The sequence below is a fragment of the Lissotriton vulgaris genome, chromosome 5 (assembly GCF_964263255.1).
Source record: "Lissotriton vulgaris chromosome 5, aLisVul1.2, whole genome shotgun sequence".
Lineage (NCBI taxonomy): Eukaryota > Metazoa > Chordata > Amphibia > Caudata > Salamandridae > Lissotriton > Lissotriton vulgaris.
Genome location: NC_141693.1, coordinates 1057219861 through 1057234051, shown reverse-complemented (window position 1 = coordinate 1057234051; position 14191 = coordinate 1057219861). Strand labels below are relative to the sequence as shown.

The 14191-nt window shown below is 41.7% G+C and overlaps 1 protein-coding gene across 2 annotated transcripts in view; it reads left to right on the top strand.

Annotated features, from left to right (window-relative positions):
- NT5C2 (5'-nucleotidase, cytosolic II) overlaps positions 1-14191 on the top strand; it is a 395416-nt gene that overhangs the window by 106283 nt on the left and 274942 nt on the right. The window lies entirely within an intron of this gene.

The window sequence follows — 14191 nt, the reverse complement described above, 5'->3', positions numbered from 1 at the left end:
GCATAGCGTAGCGGTCATTTTTTGCATGCTCGCGGTCCTCAGCGTCAAGTTGGCGACTGCGAGCAAGCAAAATGACATCCTGACGATCGCGAGCGTGTAAAATAAACCTCCCGGCAAGATTCTCAACACATGGAGGTCTGGTTTCTCATTGCGAGTGGTCGCGTATGCTCGCGACCGCTCGCGATGAGAAACTACCAGTCCGCGTTGAGAAAGCTGCAGCTGGAGTAAAAATCTCCTCGATAGGCAGAAAACTACAGCTCGCACTGTGCAAGATGCCGTTTTCATTGGTTGCACAGTGCCGGATGCTTGTCCGCACTGTGCAATCATTGAAAACGGCATCTTGCACAGTGTGAACAGGGTACTAGGCAGCTCGCGTAGTGCTATGCGTAGTTCGCGTAGTGCGAAGGGCACTTCGCGTAGCTACGCATAACGCTACTTCGCGAATTACGCCCATCCCTAATTAAAACCATAAATTTGCACATCTCAAAACAATACATTAAAAAGATTCACAGATATATAAAACAATAACCTCTTTCAGGGGAGCAGTATAACCCCATTTTCACTTGTTTCGCATAGTATCACAGCTTATCTTGCACTATCTCATAAAACCAGTTATATAGTGCAAGTGTGACAGGGCAAGGTATGTTAAAAGTGCAAGGGGATCATAAAAGAGAAAGTAAGAAAAAAATTCACTCGTTCATGGACGGCGGTATCGCCCCATATTTTCTTATTCCACGTTGTTACGTATCGTCTTACTCTGCCTCTTCCATAAAACCAAATATAAAGTGCAGGTGTGACAAGGTCAAATTTGCTAAAAAAAAATTTAAAAAAAGACCAAGCTAAAATAAAATGTGGTCAACCTCCTTCATACTGCAACATCTGCAATTGGCATTTAATCTGATAATGACCTGTCCACTTTCTCCAGTTAGTGCAAAGTTTGCTATAAAGTGCAAAAGATGATGCTCAGCAGAGTCAGGCCAAAAAATTTCCTAATAGTGTCTCCTCAATTTTCCTAGGTCCTTATTGTTCTTCATCATGCCCTGTAATGCCACTGCCATAATACCTGGTATGAAGTGCAGCAGTAACTGTGCAATGTCACTAATACATCAACCGTGACTTTGAACACTTTCATCGGCGTCAGTCGAGAGGTGTTACCCGTGCTTCCTTCACACTGCCACATCTTAACCTTTGCCTGAGTGCAGCCTGTCCGCTTTTGCAATGAATGTTATGAAGCCTGCAACCACTCGTAGGCACTCACCCTTTAGGCAAAAGAGTAAGACATGACGGCATGTTCGAATGCCATTCTCATTTAAAAGGTTACGCATCAAAGCCTTAAGTTACGTCAACAGCGTGGGACACGTTGATACGATGTGAGACAAACTTTTCGTATGGTGATGACAAAGCCAGCATTTAGTACACAGAGGCGTTTCCTTGACCATTTTGTCAGGCAATCGGTAGTTTGACACGGGCCGAAACGCACGTAAAGAAACTTGAGTTAAAAAAAGAATCTCATTAAAGTTGTTTGGCATGATTGCGGTGCGGTTGTTAGCCACTAACTGTCCCTGCATGGCTTCTTTTGCTGAAGTCTTTCTTGTCCTTATTCTGTGAGATCTTCTTTATTTAATTGTTTAGAAATGTTTTAAGAGGGCATGCAGGAGTGTAGATTCCCATAGTTCATTTGCATCAAAGCCACTCTAGACCAGATCAAAAGCCTGCATCCAGCTGTTTTAAAAACATGTATTTTGTATGGCAATTTGAATTCTTTTCCATGGCCGGGAACGCAGTGTCGCCTGATTGGACAGCCTTGGTAGTAACATGTTTTTAAGTAAAGAGCCGTATTAAATTAACACTTGATTTAGCAGATACAATTACAGCTGCAGTTGGGCCTTGGAGGCATTTTGTGCTAGTCGAAAAAGAATGCGAAATGTCTTGCTTTGTACAGAATTGAGAAAGGCCGTACATTTCCCCAGGAAAGCCACTGTGCCAAAATTGTTGTAATAAGTTTAGCTTTTATCACGGCAAGAAGAGGTTCCTGAGTTGGGGTTTGCTATTTGTGGTGTAAGGATTGAAACGCTGCAATTAAGGAGGTAGCCTTTGATTTTAATGAGTTTTGATGCAACAAAATGATAGGCGTTGGTGCCGCCAGACACCAGGATATTTATAACAAGTGCCTCTTGAGACCAGAAGGCCACCCAGGAACCTGCTATTTTTCTTCCTGATCTTCCTTCCGAACACCCCTATCTAAGTTTTGTGAGATTCACCACCATTTTTTTTGGCACAATAAGCGGGGAGCTAGGTTAACAAGCATTTACAATGCAATGGTTTTGCCTTTGTTAAAGTTAGAGCTATTGGCATTGCTCTTGACATTTTTATTTATGTTTTTTTTAACATAAATAAATGGAATTGTCATTTACAATGCCAATAGCTTAATCTCTCGCAAATGCAACACACAAACACCCACAGAGAGCCCCCCCCACACACACAGAGCCCCCCCCTACACACACAGAGCCCCCCCCTACACACACAGCCACACAGAGCCCCCCACACACACAGCCACACAGAGACCCCCCCCCCACACAGAGCCCCCACACCCACACAGAGCCCCCCTGTACTGTCCCAGTAGCAGTCCCAGGTGGTGTCCCGTGTAGACCTACCCTTCCCGGAATCTGGTCCCCATACCTGAGCGTTCCCATGCCTGAAGTTCTTCCCGAACCCTGATCTAGGTAAATATGATAGATATGGATTAACCATATGTTTTCAATGTTTTCAGGTGTACGTGCCTAACCAATATTTGCTTCCTCCTAGGAAATGTCATTATATGTTTTCCTGCATATTATAACTTTTGAGAATCCATCGGTGCCGGGGTATGGGACCCAGGCTAAAGTCGGCCTGTGGAGGACTATGATGCAATCTTGCTTGCCCCAGAGATAAGGCTGTTTCATGCTAAGTACAAACCGGCGGAAGCGCTCTCCCATTTTCCCAGCTAATGGATCTCCAAACACAACCATTTCGGCACAACAAAGGAAAGAGGCAACTTCTTGATAAAGAAAATACCCTAGGTGGTCGAGGGCACACCCACTGCATTGCAAATGTAAAAAAACTTATGGGGACAGGAGGAGGCCCAAATACAATGGTGTGATTAATTTATATTCACATACTGCAGGGTGCGTGAAGAACGCAAAATCGGTAGCAACCGGTTCCTTAATGTATTGCGCCTTTTTCAACAGGATATGGGCGTTACATTCCTTTTGTCAATTTACCTAAAAATTCAACCGGGCGCCGGTAAAAACACAGCAGCTGAAGATGTATTATCTTAAAATGCACAGATTGGATTATTATGCCGAAGTTTTCCTTTAAAGAGTACTAAAGGCGAGAATTATCATAATTTGTTCGGCCTCATTTGAGTTTTAAAAATGCACATAATCCTTCACCAGAGAAAAATAGAACGTTCACACAATGTCCTCCAAAGTAAAATATAAATTGTCAGGTTATGAAAATATATCACCCGAACAAAAAGTTATTAATTCCGTAAACATGCTACTCTTGCATATCTGATCAAAGGTACTTGCTTTACGTAATACAATTCTAAAGAGCAGCAAACTGTATGTATCGCCAGTTTTATAGTTCGTTAAACTTCAAATTCAATTAAGTTGACTAACATTGCAAGCGCCACGGAAGGACTCGACAGTATTCGTGCTGCAGAAAAATAATCAGCAGCCCAGCCTCACATGAGGATTTCCTGTTTCCTTCACTCGAGGCGCATTGACCCCGCTGCATACATTTTTGTAATATAGATCTTTCCTCCAAAATTGGGCTGCTGCGGAACTTGGAAAGGGATAATTCCATTAGACAAAACGTTATTTGTTTCAATCACAGAAAGTTACACTTATTTTACAGAGTTTAGAAGAAATGGCTCAGTGTGCGGTTGTCTTTAAGCATACAGAGAAAGTACATTAATGGAGTATGTATACAAGTACTGGGAAAATATTTGCTAAATGTTTATTTTAGCATTTCTGTAAGAGCTTTCCTGCCTAATTTTCTTGCCTCTCGGGTCGTTTGCTTCCATGTGTCTAAAGCCAGGTTTCAACGATTCGGACTTCTCCACCCTCTTTGAGCTTTTATTCCTTAAATGTATGAGTTTTAGAGAAAAGAGGGACTATAATGACCCAAAGGAAGACAGAAGGAAACACGGTCAAAAAGTGTCCATGTGTGATAACTTTCGTCAATCCTGATATGTTAGTCAACAGAACTTTGCATGTTGGGACTTGTAGTTTCGCTTTTAACATTGCACTGTGTCAATATTTAAATGCGAAAATGCTACAGGCTAATAAGGTTCACTGGCACCGCCGCATATAATAGTGGGCATCTAACCCGCATGCACACACTTGTCGCCTCTTTAGACGCACTTGGTGTGTTGAGGAGGCATTAAACGTGAGTTGAAGGCAGGGGGATCTCCCCCACCCCCTCTGCCAACTGGACGCAGCCGCCCAAGAGACACACGTGGCCATCTTCTCTCCACACACTTTGCTTTACAAATTAACCAGGGCGGGGTAACATGCGTTAGGAGATTACGCCCCCTCTCTCCAAGTACTCAAAACACACACTGCCAGGACCGACCTTAAGAAAATATTGATGCAAACGCAGATTGTAGCGAATGCATCTGATGTTCCATCACACCCACCCATCTTCGCACTGTACTACTGCCAGCCCTCATGCAGGACCCTGCTTGGATTCTCCTATGTATGTACCGACACTACACCCACCTTAGTATCATCCAAGGACCTCAAGGCTGCCTCCTACAGGGAGCACACACTCTTGCCCTTCACGCGCTGAACGCGGGAATTTCCAGAGATCCCCCCAGCGTCCCCTTTGCTTCCTGGCTGAGAAGGGCAACCTTAGGTAAGCAAGCGGTGCCCCGGCGCCACACAATCAAGGCAACTGACTTATCATCACCGTACATTTTACAGTTCTGGGAAGGCGGGTACATCATTGAAACTCAATATCCCCTTGAAAGTTCGAGAACACTACAGCGAGAAGGGTGGTGTGTTAAGCACAGTTAACCTTTTCCTCAACAATCATGCAGACGTACTGTTTGCCAGGACACATTTCTGCAAAGCACGTGGGACTATAAACAACGACATAACACTCACCAAAAGGGAAACAAAACTCCCCGGCCCCGAGCAGGAAGGCGGGTGCCGGCAATGCCGGACCAGATTCGGGGGCGTTCCTGACATTTTTTGGCTTTCGGCTGACGTAGCCAAAAGCCAAAAATTCTCGGGAACGCCCCCGAATCTGGTCCGGCATTGACGGACAGGCCCGTCTTCCAATGGCTAGCCTCCATTTATGGAGCTAGCCAATGGAAGACGGGGGCCGTTCCTGTCTTCCCTACTATACTCATTAGGTTTTCGCCTGCGCGAAAAAGCTGCGCAGAGCGCAGCTTTCGCCAGGCAAAACCGAAAAACCTATAAAGCCCAATGTCAGTCAAGTTCACCAGAACTACATCATCAGCATACTGAAATGAGGTCACCTGACTATGTCCCAGCCTCGGTGAATGGGGTTTAGCTGCGTCAAGATATGCACTTATGTCTTATATTACACAGATTGAAAAGCATTTTGGCCAGAATGCACTCTTGTTTCAGTCCCCTCTTGACTTCTATTTTGGTTAACAAACCATTATTAGAACCAAGTTTGACCATTGCCCAATTGTTTGAGTATAAGAGTTGGATGGCATATAATATGTTTGCAGGGATGTTCCAGCTGGACAGCTTCCTCCATAGGAGATTACGGTTGGCATGATCGAAGGCTGTAAAGAATTCCACGTTGAAGGTATATAAAAGTTGTCTTTATTGATGATTTATATCTCAGCAATTATTGAGGGTGTGACTAAGTTATCTGTTGCATTCGAAATAGAAGTGGGGCCAGTTTGAAAGTAACTCATTTTTTTCCTTCTGCTCAGTCTTCCACATCTGCCAGTAACAAACTAGCAAAACATTTTGAGTCTACATCCAAAACAGCGAACTTACAATAGCTATCCCGGTAGGCATACAGGCCTTTCTTGAAAATAGGTTGGAAAATTGAGCCACACCATGATTCTGGAATTACCTTCTCAGATAGATAAATTGAATGAGAAATAAAAATGTGCATACCAAAAATCACAGCCTTGTTTATAAGTAGCTGCAGGGAGCCTGTTTGGGCCAGGTGCACCAGTCCCTCTACATTTTTCAACGTTTTCTTTCATTACCATCAGAGAAAAGGATAAAGAAGTTGTACTATGGTCTTTGTGCGACTGGGGTGGACTAAGGTCCTCGCTTTTATATAAAGATTCAATATGCCTCACCCATGTTTCTTCAGTGGCATTGTTGCCTGTAGTGGCAATTGGATCACTATGCAGTTGGTTAATTAGAGACCAAAGAGATTTATCATTATTGCTGTTGTAAGCTTTCACAATGTCTATCCAATCCTGTTCGGTTTAGGATCTTTTTGCTGACCAGACTGCCTTTTTGAATACTTTACTAAGCACACAGAATTTGTCACGCTAAAATGCGGGATCAGGATGGGTATTAATGGCCTTCACTTCAGTTGCCATAGCTCAACGTTGAAGCATTAATGGTTTCAGGCTCCATTTTCTATTTTTAATTGGTCAACACCTCTTCAGGGGATATTTAATAGATTTTAAGAAATACGTTTTAAGTTCATCTTGAGTCATTTACCATGCTCTAATTGGATCTTCGAGGTCCTAGTTTAATTTCTAGTCTGCTTCCACTCCTTATAACAAACGATATGGGGGTGTTACACCTGACCGTTTCCCAATGGCAGCCTGCATCCTGTGTATAAATACCACCATATGCTTGTACTAGCTCATCAGAGTTCGTGATCCTGATATCTGAAGTGAATGGTCACTCTCACATCTTAGATTTATGTTGAATCTCACGATGTTATTCAAGAGGGAGAGAGTTACAAAAGTATAGTGCAAGACAAACTCAGCCTTGTAAGATTTTCTTGTCGCAGATGTCGGGATATCGCCATGGCAGCGCACATTGAGTGCCTGATAACCGAGTGCCTCTAGAGTGCAGAGAATGTCATGGTCTGTTTTATTGATCCAACTGTATTTGGAGGTTTGTATCAAAATACCCCAGCGCATATCAGTTCTTTTTAGGTTCCCACATCTTCTGCGGTTATTTACCAAGTTGAGATTAAAATCACCTGTGAGTATTTGTGAGATACCACTATACATGCTTTCCAGTTCCGTAAGGGAATTTTCAATCGTTTTTATATTCTGCTGCTTTTGCCTGGATTGATATAGACATTTTAAATTATGATTGGACCAGTTTTATTTTCATAATCCCAATTGGATATTGTTAAGCCAAGTATGTGCGATCGATTAGAGTCCAAGCAATGTAAGCGGACTTGCCCAGCGTCTCATAGATGGGTGCCCGTTTTTCTAATTTTTTTCAGTGGGACAAAAATTTCCACATACCATTCCAGTGGTTGTTCCTCCATTTTCCATGTCTCCTCAAATACACCTCAAGTTCTGGGTCTGAATGGATTTTTTTGATTCTGGTTATGTTCCATTAAATAATGGACATCGAACGAGTTGTCCTTTGGAGGAGCCTATGATCACAACAGTCTGTTTTGCTTGGCCTTTTCAAACGAAAATTGCTGTGTCTAAAGGGTTATCCTTTCATGTGTATCAGATATTTCTTAAAACAGCATCAGTCCAATTTTATTTTGATTGAGGTTAGATGATAACCAGTTCCAATCTGCGGTGTGAGAAATTGGGGGAGGTGGCGCACCAACAATGGCGGACTTATGAAGTATTTAGTGAGATCGTTATAGAATCTATAGGGGTGGTTTGGTTGGCTCCACAAGCACCTAATGCACTTTTCAGCAAAGTGGTGGTTTTAATCAAGTTCTGCTTAGCCCTTGATTTTTGTTTGTAGTTCTTGGATAATAGCACAACGGGTATATATTCTTAGGCAAGTATGACATCGTTATTTCCCATTCCGCAAAAAATCTTACCTAATAGGTGTCCTCTTGTTTAAATTCAACTGCCTCGATGCTTGAGGAGGAGAGATGACTCAGCTCTTCCTGTGTGGCTAAAAGTCTCAAAATATTACGTCTGTTTAAGAAGTCACTACTGCCCCAGATTCGTATTGAGATTGAAATGCAGTCTTAGTTGTTCCCCGTGTGTGTTTACCTCATTTGTGTGATATCTAGAGGGGCCTGTAAGGGATTGAGGTTTGACTTCCCGAGGCATCGATATTTGCGAACCAATTTTGGGAGCGTGGGATGAACCATTGAGTGAGAAGACTTGTGGTATATTCATGCTGCAATGATGGTCAAACCGTTTCTCAGTTGGCCTCTCATTGTATACCGGTTACTTCTGGTGATTCCCAGCAGTTAGTTCCTTAAACAACTTGTGACTTCTAGAGCGGATTCACTCTTTGAACGTAATTTGCAGGGTAGGTGATACATTTGTGAATGTAAGTACAGGGAGTTTCAAACTTTCAGATGGATGGGATTTTAACCTTTTGTGATGTGGAAAGGCCATCCTAGAACCGATAAAGGTATTAACTTCTTGTGATTGTCCGTGGCAGTGACCAGTGAGTGCCTCCTCTTGGCACCTTGAGGTGTGTATAGTTACCTGTGCTTCGTTATCAGCGGATGCTCCTTTCATTTGTGTAAAAATTAGGAAATATTTGGCAGTAGTTTCTCTTAGTTTCAGAGCTTTTGCATTTTGTTCTTAACTTTTGTTTTGCTTTCTTAATGTTTTTTGCTTACTCCTCGAGGAAGTGGAAACTTTCATGGGAGAATTTGATAAAGGGCTTTTGTTATTAGAAGTTTCAGAAAATTATTAGATTCTTATGTCAGTTGTAGGCTCATTAGAGTTAAGCAATTCACACCCATTCTTTACCTCATCGTCCTCCTGCCTTTTGTGTACTTCTGCTGTCACACACAGTTTAGTTGGAGCCTGGTGGTCAATTTGAGAAAGTTGATGAGGGTTTTGTTGTGCTGATTCTAAGGTTTCTGAGCAATGAGGCACCCCAGAGCAGGTGACCATTGTAGAGCTGTGACAAAGAGCATTGATAGATTTAACTTCTTCAACTAGAGAAGACATGATAGCAGGGAATTCTTGAAGTTTTTCCACAATGGGACTATATGTGCAATTTGGAGTTCAGTCTCTGATTCGCAGTAGAGAGAGGTTTATTAGACTCGTATTAGACTCAGTAAGCAAGACTGTATAGCTGTTTTTGAGGCTTACGTCCTTTGTATATGGAGAGACCTCACCTCTCTGTCCATTGACAAACCTGATTAAGGCATATAGAGATGCTTCAGGACTCCAAGTAAATTGCCATGCAACCATTTAGTTCCCTAGATGAAGAAGGGTGACCAAAAGATCTTTAATGTTCCCTACCTTCAAATCACACAATGGCATTATAGGTACTTAGACATTTATATTTCATTCCCTGAGGAGAGTTGAAATTTAAATATCACACCACTCATAATTAAGTTGAAGCATCAAATGGATGCCTTGGGTAAACTGCCTCTTTCTATAATGAGCAGAAGCTCTTTATATAAAATGATATCCCTCAGACTGTTTCTCTGTATTTTACAAAACTACCCTTTCAAGTTGCCCTACTCATTTTTTTAAACCACTCAAATCTTCCTTGACATCCTTTCTGTGGGGAGAGGGGTCCACCAATCCCGTTGCCCTATGATGGTGGGCTGGGCATCCCTAATATTAGACTGTACTACTGGGTGGCCCAAATGATCTCCATTAATGATTGGTTGTTTGGAGAAAGGGACAATCCAGCTATTTCTTTAAAATTTTGTTTTTATTGATTTTCTTAAAATACAATAAAAATAGGAGAAATACATTGCCCTATATATAATCACAGGATCCATAGACCCGTTCTGGTCACTCATACATTGTAGTGCCTTTAATGCCAACCCTACCCTGTATAACGTGGTTTCCCACAGTGAGTGTATCATCCTTTGTTTAGTGATTATTGCATAACCAGACAACTTTAGCAATATAAACAGGCATATTCTTTATGTTCACACAATTTTCATTCCTGGGTTACGCTTCCCCTCCAAGCCCCTCCCATCCAGATGTCTCGCAATTATATGCGCCCAACAATGCAGCCATTAGAATGGAGTTGTACATTTTTGGAAAAACTGTTTGTTTCCACAACTGTACAGTATGACACCAGTCGATTCTTTTCCCCTGATTACGAGGATATCTATTATATATCGAAAGTTGGTATAATGCGCTTAAGTGGAGAGAGAAAACTGACCTGGAGGAGAAAACTGACCAAAGGAGTTATTGTAGACAAAATTGGTATATCTAAATTAATAGGTGTATTGATATTAATACATATGAAATCCTAATCTGACGCAAATGATGCATACAATCTACATAGGTCACAGTTTTTACACATTTTGCAATTAAGACATGCACTAAAATCCCCAGAGTTTAACCTCACAGAATCTAAAATGACCCTAGAGAAAACTGGAACATATCTAATATATGGTAAACACAAAGATGGACATCAGGGAATCAGCAAATGCGGCCAAGTTGAAACTAATTCAATTTAAATACTCTCACAGGGTATACTAAACCCCAGATAGGCTCTATCAAGTCGGGAGAGGCACAACCCCAAATGTATAAGATTTCATGTGTCAGTGGGCACATTTATGCATATGATTTGGGATTGCCCTGTGATTCAATCGTGAATGGCATCCCTATGGATAAAAGTCTCTTTCAAAAAAGAAGGAAAAGCGATTCTCATGGCAAAATTTACTTGACTACTCTTCCCGGCTCTGAACCTTTTTTCATCCGAGACTCGCTGTATATGTTCTTGGAACAATATGAAGTAAACAAGGACCCCCTGAGAAGGATATGTTTCCTGGGTCAGGGCAAACACTATGTGACAAAAAAACAAACCCAGGCAAGACAAAATAGACTGGCAACGTTCGAGTGAAAGAAGGTATAAAAACACTAAATATAGCATGAAGATTCAATTTAATACATTTGATAAAAAGCATTCATTGATATAATCAAAAATATTTTTAAAAAAACAGTAAAAGAATTATTTCAATAAATATACACAATATCTAGTGATGATAATATTCCCAATGGTACTGAGAAGAGATTAATTTCGTCCCGCTACGCGTTTCGACACTATGAGAGTGTCTTCATCAGGACAGTATCTTCTTGTAACTTAAGGTCATAAGGAAAAAACAGACTTGATCCTCGGTCCAGCCAGAGATTACCAAAGGGGACCTCTATTTTTCTGAGTTTTGGTAAGGTGTACAATTATTCATTGGGTGGCAGGGTTGAATTGTATTTATGTCGTGACGACGTTCAGTATTCTGTAGTAAACCAGGGACAATTTTCGAATGCTAAGGTCGTTACTCCGGGACAGCTGTGCTACGTAGACTGCGTCACGTATTTTCAAGTAGCGTACAATGTTGTTGACTCGATGAAACCCGAAATAGGTGCCGAGTGTTCTGACACTGAATTTCAGGCAAAAGAGAAACCAATTATGGTGGCGTCTTGCAGATAATTGGAACCATGGATTCACTCATGGCTAATGGACCGGAGCAGGAATTGTAAAAGGAATCGGCTATTTGTCTTTATTAGATCGTATTGATAGCGAGAATGGCGTCTTGGTTCCGAATAAACCTGCACTCTGTCTCGTGGCTGTTGGATTTGAGCAAGGATCATATGAATAGCTGGCTGCCTGTTTTCTGTGGGTCGCATTGATGGCGAGAATGACGTCTGGTACCTCGTGAGGGAAAACAACTATGATCCCTTGCTTTGGTATTTTTACGATTCTTTCTGTGTATTTTATTTGATTTTATTTATCCTTTGCTTGTTCTCTATACTGTGTTTTGTTATTCACTTGTTATAATCATCTCTGTTCATTGTAAAGCGCTCTGATATCTGCAAGGATCTTGTTCGCGCTCTATAAAACCTTCTAAATAAAATAAATAAATCGTCGGTACTTCGGCTTAGGACAAAGCCCGAGGTACCGACGGACAGAGCGGGGCCTCATTGCCTGAGCGAGCGCCAGGAGAGGTGAGGTCTGATCCCAAGAGTTTTCTAGGAAAATAATTCTATTAAGGAGGCATCACTTCCAGAGATTGGAACTTCACATATGGTAGGATGTACCTCTGTTTTTTAACCTTTTTCTCACTTATTTTTGCAGTAGTGTTACAAAACTGGTCCTGAAGAAAGCCATTGGACTACCTACCGTCCACAAGTGACTGAAACATGTCGACCTCCTTAACCATCACAAGAATGTTACCATTTATTCATACTATCTAACACTATTTTTAATCTTGACATTATGATGACCCCATAATAAACTTGCTCTTTGGCATCATAATAGTTAATTTTAGCTTCACTTTTTTGCTTTTTCACATTTTCAACACTGCAACTTATCTTTTCAGCACCGCCACATCTCCGTTTTAGCTGCTTCACATCACTGGTGGATCGAAATTAGAATATCTCACGCTAACAACTAGTGAGATATCTAAAACAGATACCAGTTTTCTACAAAATCCCAGATGATGATGCTCCGCCATTGGGTGGGCTGATGGGTTCTTTGCTCCATTATTTACATATTACAGACACACACTAGACATAGTGTATGCCACTGTGGTTTCACCTTTAGCCTCATGCTATCAGACCACTAGTATCCATGTTTGTTATTAATACAGTTGGATTGGGGATAGGATACTAGAGGGTCGTTAATTTCAATTACCCTTGGACCCCCTGTTAAAATTTATTTTACCTGAGCTGAATAAACACTCCAATCCCCCCAAAGGCAGATCTCTTATATACGCAAGCAATGTTAGGGTTAGCATTCATTGAGCTTGAAGGGCATGCCACATCCTTAACAAAGCTACATTCAGCAACATAATTTTTTTTTTTTTTTTTTTTTTTTTGTTCAAAAGTGCTTTATTAATATTTTCAAACTGCACAAGAACACAGCTGTTTGCCTACAACCCAGGGGCCGGCAGCCATAATCATATCTGTAGTACATGCAATGATACAGTTGTAAATACCGACAACGAGTGGGTTCTGCAATGAGTGCGCAACATGCTGTTCGGTAGTGACTTGCTGTTCCTCGTGCTACTAGTGGCGTAGAGGTAGAGAACTATTTTTTAAATTTTTGTTCAAAAAATAATGCAACTAGCATAACTGAAGTAGACTAAACCTCTAAGGACAAGTACAATTCTGCATCCTTCCTCCACATCCACACAGTTCATAAGGGGAACTTTAGCACTGTACACACACAGTCTAGTCCAGTGATCCATATGTATCAGGAATGTTTCATGTCTCAACAAAAGCCTCACACACAACCCAATAGGTTGACGTGTTTATGGCCCCTCTTCCACTTCTAGTTGTTGCAAGTAGTCTGTTAAATAACACCAAAAGTCTTTGGGACGTGATTTCCTTGGCAATTCTTCTTCGTAGGTAACCAGCTTATCCCTACAGTACGTCATATCTTTGAGCCAGGCTTTAGTATTCGGAAATAGTTTACCCCCCCAGCATTTGGACACTTGTCTTTTTGCTAACAGTAGGGCTATTGCACAGAACTTGCGCCTACGCGCCCTAACATTTGGTAACAGTCCTAGCAGGCACACCTTCATGGAACATTCGACCTCCGCATTAACCATCGTCCCCAGTGTGCTGGTCACTTTGTCCCAATAATCATGTATTTTAGGGCAATACCAGGCCAGGTGCGCAAAGTCGGCCTCCTGTGCTCCACATCTCTTACAGGTGGCTTCTTCCCTCATCCCATATTTCTGCATGCGTCGTGGGGTGTAGTATGTTTGATGCAGATATTTTAAATGCGTTATACGTAAGTTGCCATTCGGCGTTAGTAGTTTAATGATAGTGCATGTCGCAGACCACTCTATTTCTGACAGGGGTTCCGGCAATATAGCACTCCATCTTTGCATTGATTTCTCCGAGTTGTATGGGATTTCACTCTGTGCCATGTTGTATAATCTGGATACTAGGTGGGAGGTGTTTGAGGAAGTTAGGATCAATTGTAGCGTGTTCAAACAGGGCGGTTCCAACGGGTAGTTTGGGTACAAATCTCGGATCGCCCTTTGCAGCCTGTAATATGTGAATTTGAATAGCATTGTCGGGTTGCTAATATATGTCAGTTCC